This window comes from Panthera onca, chromosome C1, assembly GCF_046562875.1.
Source record: "Panthera onca isolate mPanOnc1 chromosome C1, mPanOnc1 haplotype 2, whole genome shotgun sequence".
NCBI lineage: Eukaryota > Metazoa > Chordata > Mammalia > Carnivora > Felidae > Panthera > Panthera onca.
Window position 1 is genome coordinate 29491752 of NC_138346.1, and position 14911 is coordinate 29506662.

Consider the following 14911-nt stretch of genomic DNA (forward strand, 5'->3'; position numbering starts at 1 on the left):
TCTTGTTTTTTCTTTTTAATTTTTTTAATGTTTATTCCTGAGAAGGGGGCGGGGGGAGGGGGGCGGGTACAGAACATGAGCGGGGGAGGGGCAGAGTGAGAGAGGGAGACAGAATCCGAAACAGGCTCCAGGCTCTGAGCTGTCAGTACAGAGCCCCACATGGGGCTCGAACTCACGAGCCTTGAGATCATGACCTGAGCCGAAGTCGGCGCTCAACTGCGTGAGCCACCCAGGTGCCACGAGGGAGCGTGATCTTAAAGAGGGCAGTCACTTCTCAGCTCTAGTCAACTGCTGCCAGAGCAAAAACATGGGCTTGGAGCTGGCAGCATCTATCTGGGACGGGATGTGAAATCACACCGTTGGTTTACTTTTCAAACATTATGTAGGTCCAACAAAAGGTTAGCTGGCCCATCCGGGAGTTCTGCTCGGGAAGCAGTCAGCTCCTAGGAAACAAAACGGCCACACTGCAAATGAGGGGCGCAGGTGGTAAAGTGCAAGGGCACGAGGGAGGGAGTACTGCTTGCGGGCGGGAAGCAGCTGCAGACAGAGGTGAGGCATGAACCTCATTTTGCAGGGCGGCGTTCAGATAGACCGAAAGGGCCATTTGAACGAACACTGAATGCATTTCTCGATCTTTCAATTGCAAAGAACTGGTGTGTAGGGCGTAAAGGCAGAGCCCGGGCAGAGTGCCTTAAGTGAAGTGGATATAGAATCCACCGTGAATATAGGACCTGGCGGATTCAGCAAGACGTTAGAGAGCTAGTTTGGGGAAGATGGCAAGCCCACGTCTCCACCAGACGGAGTCCCCTCCGGCCTCCACGGCATTACAGATACAGCTCTTACCCTGCCTTGTCCCTACTGCAGCGACCCAGGACACCACCAGTCTTGGACCCCCGCTAGCAGGTGTGCATGGCAACCCTAACTAGCTTCACAAAAACCAGGAGACTCAGGAGCCTGACATTGCAGAATGTATCCTGGCAGACTCCCGTTTTTCAAGCCGCTGCCCTTCCTTTTTCTCTTTAAACAGCAGACTCATGTATGATGTTCTATTTTTCCATCTGAAAACGCTCCAACCGAACACTTGCGCGGTTACCATGGCAACTATCAGGTAGCATCGTCTTGTGCCTGAAGCTGAGACTGCCTGCAAGAAAGCCAATGCGGTAGTATATTGTTTCTTCCTGGACTAATCTTTTCCACCGTAGCCTATAGTGTTCCCATAATATATTCGATCAGAAGCTTGAGTGGTTTATTGAATTTAATGTGCCATGGCTCTCCTTCGACTGAGCAATCCATTCAGTGGTCGGCCTTTATTTTGAATCTTCCACTTGGCAATAAAAAGTGCAGGGCCTACTGTGGTGCATGTTTTGTGATTTCTAAGGTTCTAAGAAAGCAAATGGGTTTGCACACACAAACAGACTCTGTCTTTTTTAATCTCACACTAGTTGAGGAATTATTCATCTTATTTTGACTGGACCCGAGTGGGCTATCTGCCAAACATCTGATTTCTAGATATTGTATATATCACCAGGGGAGAGCTAATACATTTCTGTGATTAGTGAACACTGTAAGGAGGCATGGAGCAAAAGCCAGCTGGCTCAGCCAGACAGTGGCCATCAATCCTAAACCCTCCAAGGTGCCCCCCTCCACCTACGCCCTTATAGAGTGTCCATGCCCCCCAGCCTCCCTGGGCGAGAGACGTAAGGTAAGCAGAGGATGGGGGTATGTTTACCGTGGAAAGGGGCAACCCAGCGGGATGCCATGAGGGGTAGTGTTCTTTGGGATCAAGAGAATGAGACACTCGACTGTTTCACAAAGTTTCAGAGTAGACTAGACACGGGGAGAGAGTAGGGGGTTTTAAAGGAGCTGTTATACACCTGTGCATGCACCTTTGCATGTCTGAGAGAAGCATGGGTGGACACTGGAATCCTTTTGTGGGCTATGCTTCTTCGACTGTGAAACCACTCGGGATAGGGCTGGACCGCATAGGTCATAGCTTAGTACGCACTAACAATTTGTTCATTGGGACGTTAACGTTGCCTAATAATTTAATTAATACTCGTACCAAACCACTGACTAGTTATAAAATATTTAGCATTAGGCTTCTGGGTTTTGATTTTTTTTTTTTTTTTTAAATCAGACCTTAGGCACACACTCATCATTGGCCCAAGCATGCCCTTCTTTGGTAATTGAAAAATCTACACATTGGTTTACTTGCTAATACCTTGTGGACACCCATGAACCCATCATCCTCTATTCACAGTTCTAGATGTTGTAGGAGGTACAAAGAGGAGGAAAATGTGTCGCTTCTTCCAAAAAGCCTCTAATTTGGTGCGAAAGGCTGATGATGGCTCCCAAAGATATGTTCGAATCCTGCCCCTTAGAACGTGTGAATATCACCTTAGTTTGAAACAGGACCTTTGCAGATGTGGTTAAAGTAAGGATCTAGTAACGAGCAGATTATCCTGGATCCTCTGGCTGGACCCTGAATGCCATCAAAAGTGTCCTTATAAGAAAGAGACAGAGAGCGGACTCACCCAGACAGAAGAGAAAACACTCTGAAGACAGGGGCAGAGATTCAAGTGATGTGGCCGCAAGCCAATGAACACCCAGAAAATCCAGCAGGCATCAGAAGCTGGAAGAGGCATGGGATAGAGTCTCCCCTAGAGCCGCCAGTGGGAATGCAGCCCTGCTTAACATTTGACTTCAGACTTCTGGTCTCCAGATCTGTGAGATAACACATTTCTGTTGTCTGAAGCCACCAAGTTCATGGTAATTTGTTACGGCAGCCCTAGGAACCTAATACATTTGGTGTGATGGCGAGGCACGCACACAAGCAGCAGCAACCAGAAAGGCCAGCACTTACTAAACACCTTCTCTACGCTAAGCATTTTACCTGCATCCTCTCTTTTCACTCTCCAAACGAATGGAGTCCCTATCAAGCAGGGACTGTAATCCCCTCCATTTTGTATCTGAGCTAATTGAGCCTCAGTATCTTAGAAAACTTTCCCAGAGTCCTACACCTAATTAGTGGCATTCAGGGAATTCAAACCCGGGATTCCCCGCTGCTATCCGAAAGCAGAACATCCCCGTGAAAACTTTCATCCGCCAAAATGGTGTAAGCTGAAAAGTATCCTCTGCTTCCTGAAAGTTCCTGTTAGGCCACGTGGTTGAAAGAAAGCCAAAAGGATTTTTGCTTTTACAAAAACAGCCTTAACTGTACTAATGTAGGTTTTTGTAAAAGGGAAGTGACAAATTGCAGACTCTTTGCGCGGGTGGGTGAGGGACGCTTGTACTGAGCACTGACAAGTGCACCCTCTAACTCAGAATTGAAACACATGCACACCTGAACTCTAACGTGCAGCTCAGCCATAAGTGCCGAAATGAACATAGTTTCCTTCTAGATTTCCTAGTAGAAAAATTCTAGAGAGCTTAATAGAAGCTTCATTTTTCTCTGCACGCTCGGTCTTTATTTCACTGGTATTCTAAGCCATACCTCATCTGTCTAATAAGAAAATTGCTATGTTTGCCTAGCAAAAAATGTGCAGAATGCCTTCAGGAAACATGGGGTAGACCAGTTTTGCTGAAGCAGAGCCGTTTGCATCAGAGAGTCCCAAGGGAGGCAAACAGAATTTTGGTGCGAGCCAGATTGCAAGAGGACAAAGGGAGTCTGATCTAAGGGATCCGGACTTGATTCCGTCATCAGAAGTCGGTGGAGGTGACTATGAAAAGACAATCAGCCTAGTAAGTAGGGGTCATTGGTGACTTTGAACTTAACAGAGTCTGGGGTGAGGATGATGGTAGACTGCAGGTGCTTAAGGAAGAAGAGGGCATGTGGACGTGGAAGCAGATGGGACAAAGTCCTCATTGGAGGTGTCAGGCAGTGGAATAAAGGTGACAAACAGTGAGAGAGGGGGTAGATGGGTGTCTGGGCACCAGCAGGTCAAGTCTCTTCCCTGTAGGAGAGACTTAGTGGGTGTGGGGCTGAAGGAGACTGGGAAGGAGGGCAGGCATTTTTTTAATTGAAGTATAGTTGACACACAATGTTCCATTAATTTCAGGTATGTGACATAGTGATTCCACAAGTTTATACTTTATGCTGTGTTCCCTACAAGGGTAGCTACCGTCTGTCACCATACAACACTATTGTAATACCATTGACTCTATTCCCTATGCTGTACCTTTCGTCCTCGTGAATTACTCATTTCGTAAGTAGAAGCCTATACCTCCCACCCCCCTTCAACCCATTTTGCCCATCCCTCCACTCCCTCCCCTCGGAAGCCAGTGATTTTTGTAAAGCCCCAGGGTAAAAGCAGGGGCCCTTCCTAGATTCCAAAGCAAGTGGATTAAACTGAGCTCAGTAATTCTCAGAGGGCTCCAGGGAGGCGCTGGAGTGTGTGAACTCCTTCGAGAATCTGAAGTCCAATCTCAGACACACCAATGCCGTGATAACGTCTGTTCTTTAGTTTTTGCACGAATCACCACCTTCACTTCAAAATAGTCTGCTAATATTTAAAGTGGCTGAGGAAAGAAATTCCGTTTCCTTCTCGCCCCGGCCCAGCTCTGGTCCTGTGATGCCCAGCACAGAAGCCTTGTTTAATAAGTGTGAGCTGAAGGAATGAAGGGTGTCTACAGCACGGCTCTACCATATAAGTTCCATGACCTTGGGCAAGTTAGCTAAGCTAGTTTCCTGATCGCTGACGTGCAGATAATAATATCCCAGTCGCAGAATCATTGTGAGCATTAACGGAGATCATGAGTGTAAAACATATAGCGTGGCAGCTGACACATAATAGAGAAACTACCAAGTTGTTGAAACCACGTTTTGCAAAGCCATGTAACAGAGCTGTCAAGACAGAAACTGTGAATCGAGCTCACTTGACTTCCAATTCAGTTCAGCTGCTTACTGTCTGGATGACTGTGGACGGTTTACTTATCCTCGCTAAAGCCAGCCTTTCATTTATAAAATGTGGACAATAATATTTACTTTATTAGGGATGTTTTGAGGAATTAGTGAGCTATCATACGTAGAGCTGGACTCTCCCTTCCTTTACATTAATATTTTAAAATTTGCGTAATATTTCACTTTGAGTGGAAAAAGAACATTGAAATTTCCAATAAAAATCATTTGGATGCATTCTCTTCTTTTTCCAAATGAACGATGCTGTGCTTTCTTCCCTATTTTCCCTAATTTAAAAGACAAGGCGTTATGCACTGAAAAAAATCTTTTAATGTTTATTTATTTTTGAGAGTGAGTACACGCAAGTGGGTGAGGGGCAGAGAGGGAGACAGAGGATCTGAAGTTCTGTGCTGTCAGCGCAAAGCCCCATGTGGGGCTCGAACCCACAAACTGTGAGATCAGGACCTGAGCCGAAGTCGGATGCTCAACCGAGGAGCCCCTCAGGCATCCCACACTGATAAACTTAATATCATTCCTTCCCTAGATTAAAAATGTCCCCAGGGGCGCCTGGGTGGCTCAGTCGGTTGAGCGTCCGACTTCAGCTCAGGTCACGATCTCGCGGTCCGCGAGTTCGAGCCCCGCGTCGGGCTCTGGGCTGATGGCTCAGAGCCTGGACCCTGCTTCCGATTCTGTGTTTCCCTCTCTCTCTGCCCCTCCCCCGTTCATGCTGTGTCTCTCTCTGTCTCAAAAATAAATAAACGTTAAAAAAATAAAAATAAAAATAAAATAAAAAATAAAAAATGTCCCCAGCCTCTCTATTCTGAATGGGGTGGAACTTTACAAATTTACATATAGACATAAGAACATGATATTCCGTAATGTTCCTTATTCTACTCTCTCTGTGGTTGGTTTCAATACTTCAAGGTATATAAAACTAACAAGGTTCACACTTTCTATCCCCCAGATGATGTGAGACAAATGGGAAGGATAGCAAGTAAGATCTGAGAAGATTTTGGAATGTAGATTCTCACGGTTCACACAGCCTCTGAGTGCCAGCCCATAATATCACTTCTAGATGATTATTGAAGACATGAACATGAAAATATAACAATTAGATATGACACTTCAGGGTCTAAAATCCCACAAGGTTCTGCTTGATTAAAAATGGTCCATGTGGAAACTTTCAAAACCTGAAATTAGTTTCAATATATGAGGAACTCTTCTCACACAGACTAATAACGGACAAATGAGCTTGCTACCAGGCCTTGGAAATAGTCAAAGGAAGCACAGTGAATCAACGCTCTAAGTAATAAATTCAAAACAGCCATGTGTTCCAACTTTTACTCCATAGAGTGCATAATGATTGCGTGTCCATTTAAACCAAGGTTCCTGACATATAGGGGTTCGAGTTGCAACGGAGGAGACAGACGTGGAAACATTCAACGTAGGTGCTATAATAGAGTGGGTCTTGAGGAGTGGGTCTTGAGCAGTGGGTCTTGAGGGTGCCCAGTTTGTGGAGAACAAAGCCCTGAAGCTGGATTGACAGATTTAGCAAAATATTTAATTATTTGGTCTTAATTCACTGGCTGCAGAATGAAAAAGACAGTTGGTAGAGCTCAATTTTCAACGAAATATGAAGCTCGAATTTCACATTCTTCCTTTTTAAGGTATCTGTCTCTTCTGCCTCTGATAGGAAAGTGAGGTCTTGGTGCCATGATGCATTGAAAACTAAACTTGAAAAAGAGGAAACACACACAACCTATTGTTTATGTGACCTATGTGCTATCAAAATACTGATTTGTGTGGTGAATTGTTGTTCCATTTCTTTCTCATTGACTTGGTAGGTAGGTACACTGGGTACAAACTAAGTGAACCCAGAAACAGCAAAAGGCCCCAAGAAGATAAATCTATCAAGAATTATGAGAAGACTGATGTTACTAGAAAAGAGAGAAGAGTCAGTTGAATGTAAATTTCAAAGCTGTCTTTATCATGCCTTAAAAAATTCCAGGTTTCAACGTATTTTTAAAGTCTTTGAATTGAGAAGCTCAGAAATTGGTGCTAGTCCTGCCTCTGACTTTTTCTAGGTCTGTCCTACCTCTGGATAGGTCACCACCACCGGTGTCGGCTCCCTAAGCCTCTAAAACAAGGGGTTTGTATACCCAGAACTCTTTTGGACCTAAGTAAGAGAAATTCAATTCAAACTGGTTTCATTTTTTCAAAGGGGGAACTTCATTGATTTCGGTCACTGAAAAAGGTACACCAACTTCAGGCATAGCTGCATCTAGGAGCTTTGAATTATGTCACCGGGACACTGTACCTCTCCATCTATTAGCTCTAATGAGCTCTAATTTTTATTGTTCTGGCTTCATCCTCATGCACGTTCTCCCTCTGTGATGACAAAATTGCTCCTCACGTCTTCAGCTTTTTTCCTAAACACGTAAAGCCCAGAAAAAAAAAAAAAAAAAAAAAGAGTTTCTCCTTCACTGTAATCCCAGGAAAAGTCCCAGAATTGAGTTTCATTGGATTTAATTGACTTCAGGCACATCCTTAAACCACTCACCTTGTGAATGGGGAATACAGTGTTTCAAACTGGTCGGGCCTGGGTAAGATGGAGCCACAGGTAGAGTCAGTACCAGGTCCGAGAGCGAGGGAAGACTGATTTCCAAAGGAAAGCCAAGAATCGGCTACAGAATAAAGGGGAAATGGAGTTTGGAGGCCCCTAAACAACAGATGTCCACTGTAGGATGAAACATATTGCCTGTAAAGCCCCTTCTAACCCCGGAACCTACCTCTTGAAACCTACCTCTTTCCTTTATTAGGTAAGGAAATTGTCACCAAGAAAGGCCCGGTGATTTGCCCGTCTCACAGTTAGTTAATGACAGATACCGAACCTCTGGTCTCGTAAGCTGCAGTCATGTATCCCACGTATTTTCAAGGGTTCCGACTCCAGGATCACAACGGACAGAACACCAAGCGGTTCATAGAGTGTGATCTCTGCCACTCCGGGAGAGCATCGCGTTGAAGGCCACTCCTTGTCTTGCTTCTGAAGATGCCATTAGGGACTGCTGATAACTGATCGCAGGTGCGCCGAGAACCTCTGCATCGCCTCATGCGATTGGTTGACTCCACTTCAAACGTGCTATATACATCGCACCTGTTTCCAGTCCAGCTGAACACGCTTTGCGTTCTCATTTTTAACGTCTTAGAAGAACAAGCTCGTGGTTACCATAGCAACCGTCCGGCGGCGACTTCTGCTTGGAGATGAGAATGCCAACAACAATACTGCTTCTTTTTCTTGATCTAGACTAGCCTTGCGGGTGGGCCCAGGCACGGGTGATTTTCTCTTATAAGCTTCTCAGATGATAATGTACGGCCAGTGTTAGGAGATCTGATACAGCCTTTTAAATTCTTATTAAGACTGGTCTGGCCAAGAGTTCAGCCAGTTCATTCAATCTCATGCCTCCTGTTTCACTTCCGAACTTCCCATAAGTGCCTACCTGGTGACTTATTTAAAACCCTCTTCTCAAAGGAAAGGATCTGGTCCACTCTGGCGCAGTATGTGATTTCTGGCTTTCCGAGGTGCAAACTCATGAATATTCTTAATTAGAACTGGGGTTTCTCCATCTCTTTCAAATTGGGCTATGCTGGAACTTAATTGCAGCAAGGGACTAGGGACATCTGGCAGGTCTAACAGCCATGATCTGTGGTTCTGAATATACCATATGAATTATCAGCAGAGTAGTGCGTCACTGCTGTTGCTGATATGCTGTGGAGATGTGGAGGAAGAAGGAAGCAAGGCAAATAATGACCTCTCAATTAAGTTTTCCAAAAGGCCCAGATGATTAACTGCCTACAGGCAAAATTTACTCCTCAATTGAAAACATAAGCAACAACATAAAACAGGAACACCTGCCATCCCAATAACTTAGGGATGGTGAAAAGAAACATTCCATTTTTTTAAATTAGCGCATGCCCAACGTGCGGCAGCTCTTTTCCAAATGATTTTATGTTCCTTCCTTCATTAGTGTGAAGCTTGAAATAAGGTCTATTCAGTTTCATACTATGGACTTGATTTCTGTCAAAACATTGTACTGGTTATGACCTAGGCAGTGATAGACGTCTTTGAGGGAATGTGGCTCGGTATTTAAAATGTGGTCCTTGAAAACTGAGTGAGAAATATTTAGTAGGGAACTTCTGCCGCCTTATTTTTGAGCTCTTAACAGAATAAATTTAAATTTTGTGATTGAAAATCATGTGGACCATTTTGGTAAATAATAATACAGAATGTATTCAGTAGATATTTATGGAGCGTATCCTGTTTGCAAACTCTTTAGATGCGATAAGGGATATAAAGATGACTGTTCTTGGTATGTTTACAATCCATATGAGGAAATGAGGGAGACGTTAATCACTACAATGCTAGGCCATATGTGATAAAGCAGGATAGCGTTTTGAACGTGGCAGGGAGAGAAAGTCACATAAAAGGAGCAATAGGAACAAAAATTCCTAAGGGACAGTGGGGACAGAGTGGGTGGGAGACAAGACTCACTGGGTGTCTAATGGTATGAGAAGCGGGTTACAGATTCTTTTCCACACACGTTATCACCTTTAATGCTTGCAACAACCCCACGAGTTTATTCGCAGATAATTTCCAGATAAATAGACTCAAATTCTGAAATCCTAACTCATTTTCCCCAGATCACTCAAGCAATAATATTCACACTCATGGAAAAATGATCAGCTCAGTTCGACCACCCCGAAAGAGGAAAAGAGGCTGGAATGTAGTCAAAGAAAGCAAGATCACACAGGGCTGGAAAGTCAGACCGACGAGTTCAAAGTCAACTCCACAGGTAATGTGAATCATTCGCAGCCTGACCTAAATCTCAGCCAGTTTGCCTGTGTCAGGAGAGCGATGACAGGAGTCTGATGCCACCCTTGTGACGGTTCAAAGCCCTCCTACGCTTCCCATGCTTTCTCACACTCATTTCCTCTCACTTCCCGATGGCTCCGTGCTCCTGTGACCTGCACATTTGTGTAGACATGATGCCCAGCTCCACAGGTTCTCCCCAAGGCCACCACTTCCAAATATTTCATAAGCTTGGCGGCGTTCTAAAAGTGAATGGGGGTCATGAAACAAGACACATCAAGAAGAGAGGTATCTATGACCCCGGGCCCATTCCTTCTATTTCCCAGTCCCTGCTTTTTGACTTTCTACTCCTTTTCCTTGTGACACAGGCAAGATGCTGCTCGTATTCATCTGTTTCGGGGAAGTTCCACCCACACCCTTGAGTGGGTCCTTGGTGCTTGTCTTCAGCAACCCCTCCCCACCCCCCTCCCTGTGAGCTATTTCTTCTAAACAAATGCAGAGTTCTCCTCGGCAGGAGTTCTAGTAGATAGATGGACGGGATCCTGAGAGCCTGAAAGCGGGGAGACGTGTACTCAAGGCCATCGCCCAGGCGCAGCACAAGCCTATACGGACTTTACCCAGATGTTGGCAGTAAGGGCGGAAGAATAAAGGGCAAACATGAGACACGAGGAAGGCGAAACTCTATTTCAAGTGACAGGAAGAACTTTTCTATTTCGTAGATTCGTTTGCACCACGAAAACTACCTAAGTTCTTAATGAGGTTTATGGTATTTTTTTTTTCTTTCCCATCAAATGCTTTAGTTCTATCTAAGTTTTGGACATAAGGCAGTATTCTCTCTAGTTATAAAATAGAAAATCAGCAGGTGGTCTCAGAAAGGAATTTTCCTAACAGGCTGTACACTTTGTCAGAGAAAATTTTTCATGCCACTAGATCTTTTTTAAAATCATGATTTACTTTCCAGATATTTCCACCTTTATTTCCATTTCGCTTGCTTTGAAACACAGTAGATTAACTAGAGCACGCGGTTGTCTAGGATCGGCTGAGCAGCACAGAACACTGACACAGTGAGAGAGCGGAATGTGAGTCATTTGTCTTCTCTGCAAGCACACACAAATGATCCTTTCCTGCCATATGTTCCAGAGAGTTCTTTTATTTCCCTTCAGGTATTTGACCCCCTATTGAATAGAGGCATTGATCAAAGTGGAAGCTGTAAAGTGACTGATAGAACAGCTTTAGTTCTCAGTAAATCAAATGTTAAAAAAGAATCAAAAGTTAAATTCTTGATGTTTAATTCCTGTTCCTGAGCCTGGCTTATGTGGACATGAGGATATTGCTTAACAGTCTTGTGCTTCTGGTTTTTCTTTCTTTCTTCGTTTCTTTCTTTCTTTCTTTCTTTCTTTCCTTCTCTCTTTCTAGAATAGACACAGCCAAGAAATTCTACAACGAGAAAGAATTTTTTTTTGACTTGTACTGACCTTAGAGATGAGACTCCTTAAGTAAAAGATGGTAATTTGAAATAAAGCTCCTTGTGTCTATTTCCAAAGAATTATGACTTGGAAGGTTCATGTGAGGTGAAGGAGAACAAGAAGAAATAGGCATCGAGTTGAGATGCTGTGCCAAACATCTGGAGGAGAGAATGAGAGCATTATGGGAAAACAGATGGAGGGAAGCTCGGCCAGATAAAATTAAAGGAAAAGCCGCTCAACATCTGATTAGCTAAGAGAATTCTATGTAAAAGGAAAATATCTATAAAACCTGTACTTTAAATTGTCTCTTGACATAAAAACACTTTTAAAAATTAGAGTTCTTATCAGGCTTGAGATTTACTTTGAAGGTTTTAATTTACTAATTACTCTGTGCATTGTCTTGTTTTGTTTTTTAATTAGAAACACGACCCTAACTGATAACCAAAAGGCTTATAGATAAAGACCTACACTAAAAATTATTTCTATGCTATTTTCATTAACCCACTGAAATTCTGCTTGAAAAACCAGGGTCTAAATTAAGCATTTGTGGGTGTGAGTTAAATGTTTGTATTTATCAAGAGAAGCTGATAATACCTCTTTGGAAATTGGCTTTACCTCTGCAAGAAAGAGCTTACTGTCGCGTATGAACATTTTATCCATCAGTTATGTTGAGCACAGAGGCTGAGGGTTCAGAAGCTTTGCAGAGGTCCATGAAAATGTCTAAGATCTGATCTTAAAAATTCATTGGGTCCAAATTAAAACACTAAACTCTGAATAAAAACAAATAATTACATCAAGAATATATATTATCAAAAGCAAAATCACAAAGATGGTTTCAGATTCTTACAAGAGAATATTGTACCATTTGTAATGTGACAGATGGGACTTGAGGGCTCTATAATAGGGACACCCAGGTCCTACAGAGGCCGTGGAATAGCCTTGCTAGTGGGGAGAAGCATCCTTCCAAGAGAGCACACACACCCTTATGTTAAGCATTTCTTTTGTAGCCCAAGGGAAAAATCATCTTTTCCTTTAACATCCAGAGGAAATGGTTTGAGTCACTAATTCAGGCCCCAGGAGATGTAGAACATACTCCTCATGACTCTGTGGTATTCTCCTGGAGTCTATTGCTACCCTAGTTAGCTCCTGCCCAGACTTCCTGCCTCTTCTGACTTCTTGATCCTTGCTTACTTTCCCTTGTCCTGTGAGTCCTCTCCTCTTTCCATGCTATGTGCAGCCACCTTTCTCCTCATTTCTTCCAAAACACACCGCCAACAAAAAGCCATTGTTCACAACAGACTTTTTTGAATGCTTGGGTATAAGGAAGAGGGACCAGCACCTCATGGGATAATAAACAACTCAAAATTGAATACAAGGGAATAGTGTTCTTATAGTTCCTCATCCATCCCCCAGGGGGAAGTTTCCTATCAGCACTTTCCTGCCTTGCACGCTGGCCCGCCACCATATTTCCGGGTCCCCTCTCCCTAGCAAGATTCCCATTTTCCAACTCTCCTCTCCTAGCTCCCAGGAACCCCTGCCTACCAATAAAAAGTGAACATTCCTGTCACAAACCATCTAGCTTGTGTACTTTCTTTTGCATACCTAGTGATGTCCCTGGTTGCACTTTCCTAGCAAATATACATTTTGCCCTTAAATTCTGTTACATCCTTGAAATGTGGACACTGCTAAGTAACTTTCTTTCTTTTTCTTTCTTTCTTTCTTTCTTTCTTTCTTTCTTTCTTTCTTTCCTTCTTGATAGTAATCTTTACCTTTCTATGACTTCTAAAGAAGACCCACGTGCTCAAAATAACAAAAGGCATATGTTTCAGTAAACCTTCTTTCCCCTGAATAATTACTTTCTGACTTTTTTTTTCTTTTTTCTTTTCTTTCCTTTTTTTTTTTTTTTTTTTTTTTTTTTTTTTTTTTTTTTTTTTTTGACAAGGCTTTGAGAAAGAGTCCTTGGAGATTCAAGTACTTTGTTGATTAACAGAAGAGACAGTACAAAGAGCCATGAGACCCAGCTTTTGCTTCCATGGATCAACATATTTCAATTCAAAATACTGACTGAGTCCAGGGTAGGGAATTTAGGAAAGAATTATGTACAAACAACCATCATTAGAAGAGTTAAATAGAAAGAGACAAACATAGGAATGATAAGCCAACAGAGGCCCCAGGGAGAAGGTAATGTGTGAGTTAAGCCTTGAAGAAGTAGGATCACATCCTGGGAATGCTGGGGCACCATTTTCTTCAGTTTCATTTGACTCTGGACATTGTGACTGAAAATGTGCCCTAAGAAGTCCATTTTGTCTGGATGACATACTTGAAAGGAGAAAACCACAATGTTCATTTACTTCACAAATAAAGACAACATGCACTTATTTTCACCGAGTTTGCTAAGCTATTAATGACTCAAGATACTCTTTGATTCTGACTCGGGCTCAGTGCACTATTTTTCCCCATTTAGCCAGCGATGATCATTTCAACTTGCTGTGGACAAGCACGACGCTAGGAGACAGGAACAGACGTGGAAGAACACACAGTAAGACATGGCCTCTCTGATCACCGAGTGAGGAATAATACGGCTACAGAGAGAGAACTGCAAAACGATGTAGTAAATGGCATCATGGGAATGGTCAGGGATAGCCATGGGCACATAGGGTGATCGACTCTCCCCAGGGATGTTGGGGACGGTTCTAAGAGGGGGTAACACCTGAGCCCCTTCTCCAAGGCTGAGAGGAGATCACCAGGCAGCAAGGAGGAGGAGAACATTCCAGGGAGGGAGGTAGATGGTGCAAAGGGGGAGAGCACAGGGAGGGGCCCAGAGTTGAAACGTCACAGAAGGGGAGCTGGAGAAACTGTGCCATGTGCTTTGGATGCTCATGATTAAAACAGGTCCAAGGGATCCTGTGCGTGCCACTGAGAGGAGGAGGACGAGGGTTGGTCAAGGACAAGGGGGCCAAAGATGTGGGGACATAGACTGAATGAGCAGGGACTCTGCCCACACCCAACCCTACTCCTACAGAGCAGAGCTGCTTCAGTGTTTTATATATTGGGATGCCATATTATACTTCATTTGGGGAAGAAAAGGGAAATTAAAGCTTAAAAAACAGATGACAATGAAAAGCAGGAAAATGGCAATTGTAGATTTGTGATTTAGAAAGACAACTTCACCATCAGTTACAAAGTAGATTGGAAGACGTGGAGACCATGAAGGGGTTTATCGCAATGGCTCGGGAGAGGTGATGAAGCTTTGAACAAAGGCATGACATAGTTTGAAAGCCAAGTATAACTACCTCAAGGTCTTCAAATGTACTTTAGGGCATTTTGTTTTAAAAAAAAATTTTTTTACAGTTATTTATTGATATATTTTTGAGGGACAGAGACAGAACACAAGCGGGGGATGGGCAGACAGCGAAGGACACACAGAATCCGAAGCAGGCTCCAGTCTCTGAGCTGTCAGCACAGAGCCCGAAGCAGGGCTCGAACTCACAAACCATGAGATCATGACCTGAGCCGAAGTCGGATGCTCGACCGACTGAGCCACCCAGGCACCCCTACTTTAGGGCATTTTGTAAGGCCAGAAAGTGTTCCAGAGATCTAAGACCATGCTGGGTAAAGAGGGAGAAATGAATAATACATAAGACTACTTACTCATTTCACTTAGACCTGTGCCCCTTTACC

General features: G+C 43.6%; 1 long non-coding RNA gene across 2 annotated transcripts; it reads left to right on the forward strand.

Annotated features, from left to right (window-relative positions):
• The first annotated feature begins 1097 nt into the window (after window positions 1-1097).
• Window positions 1098-13625, forward strand: LOC144617045 (uncharacterized). Of its 2 annotated transcripts, none has more exons than XR_013557038.1 (3): window positions 1098-1160; window positions 9596-9747; window positions 13173-13625. It is a non-coding gene; the product is annotated as an uncharacterized LOC144617045 (long non-coding RNA). The 2 variants fall into 2 exon arrangements; XR_013557039.1 differs by lacking the exon at window positions 1098-1160 and adding an exon at window positions 7718-8476.
• Window positions 13626-14911: the final 1286 nt, after the last annotated feature.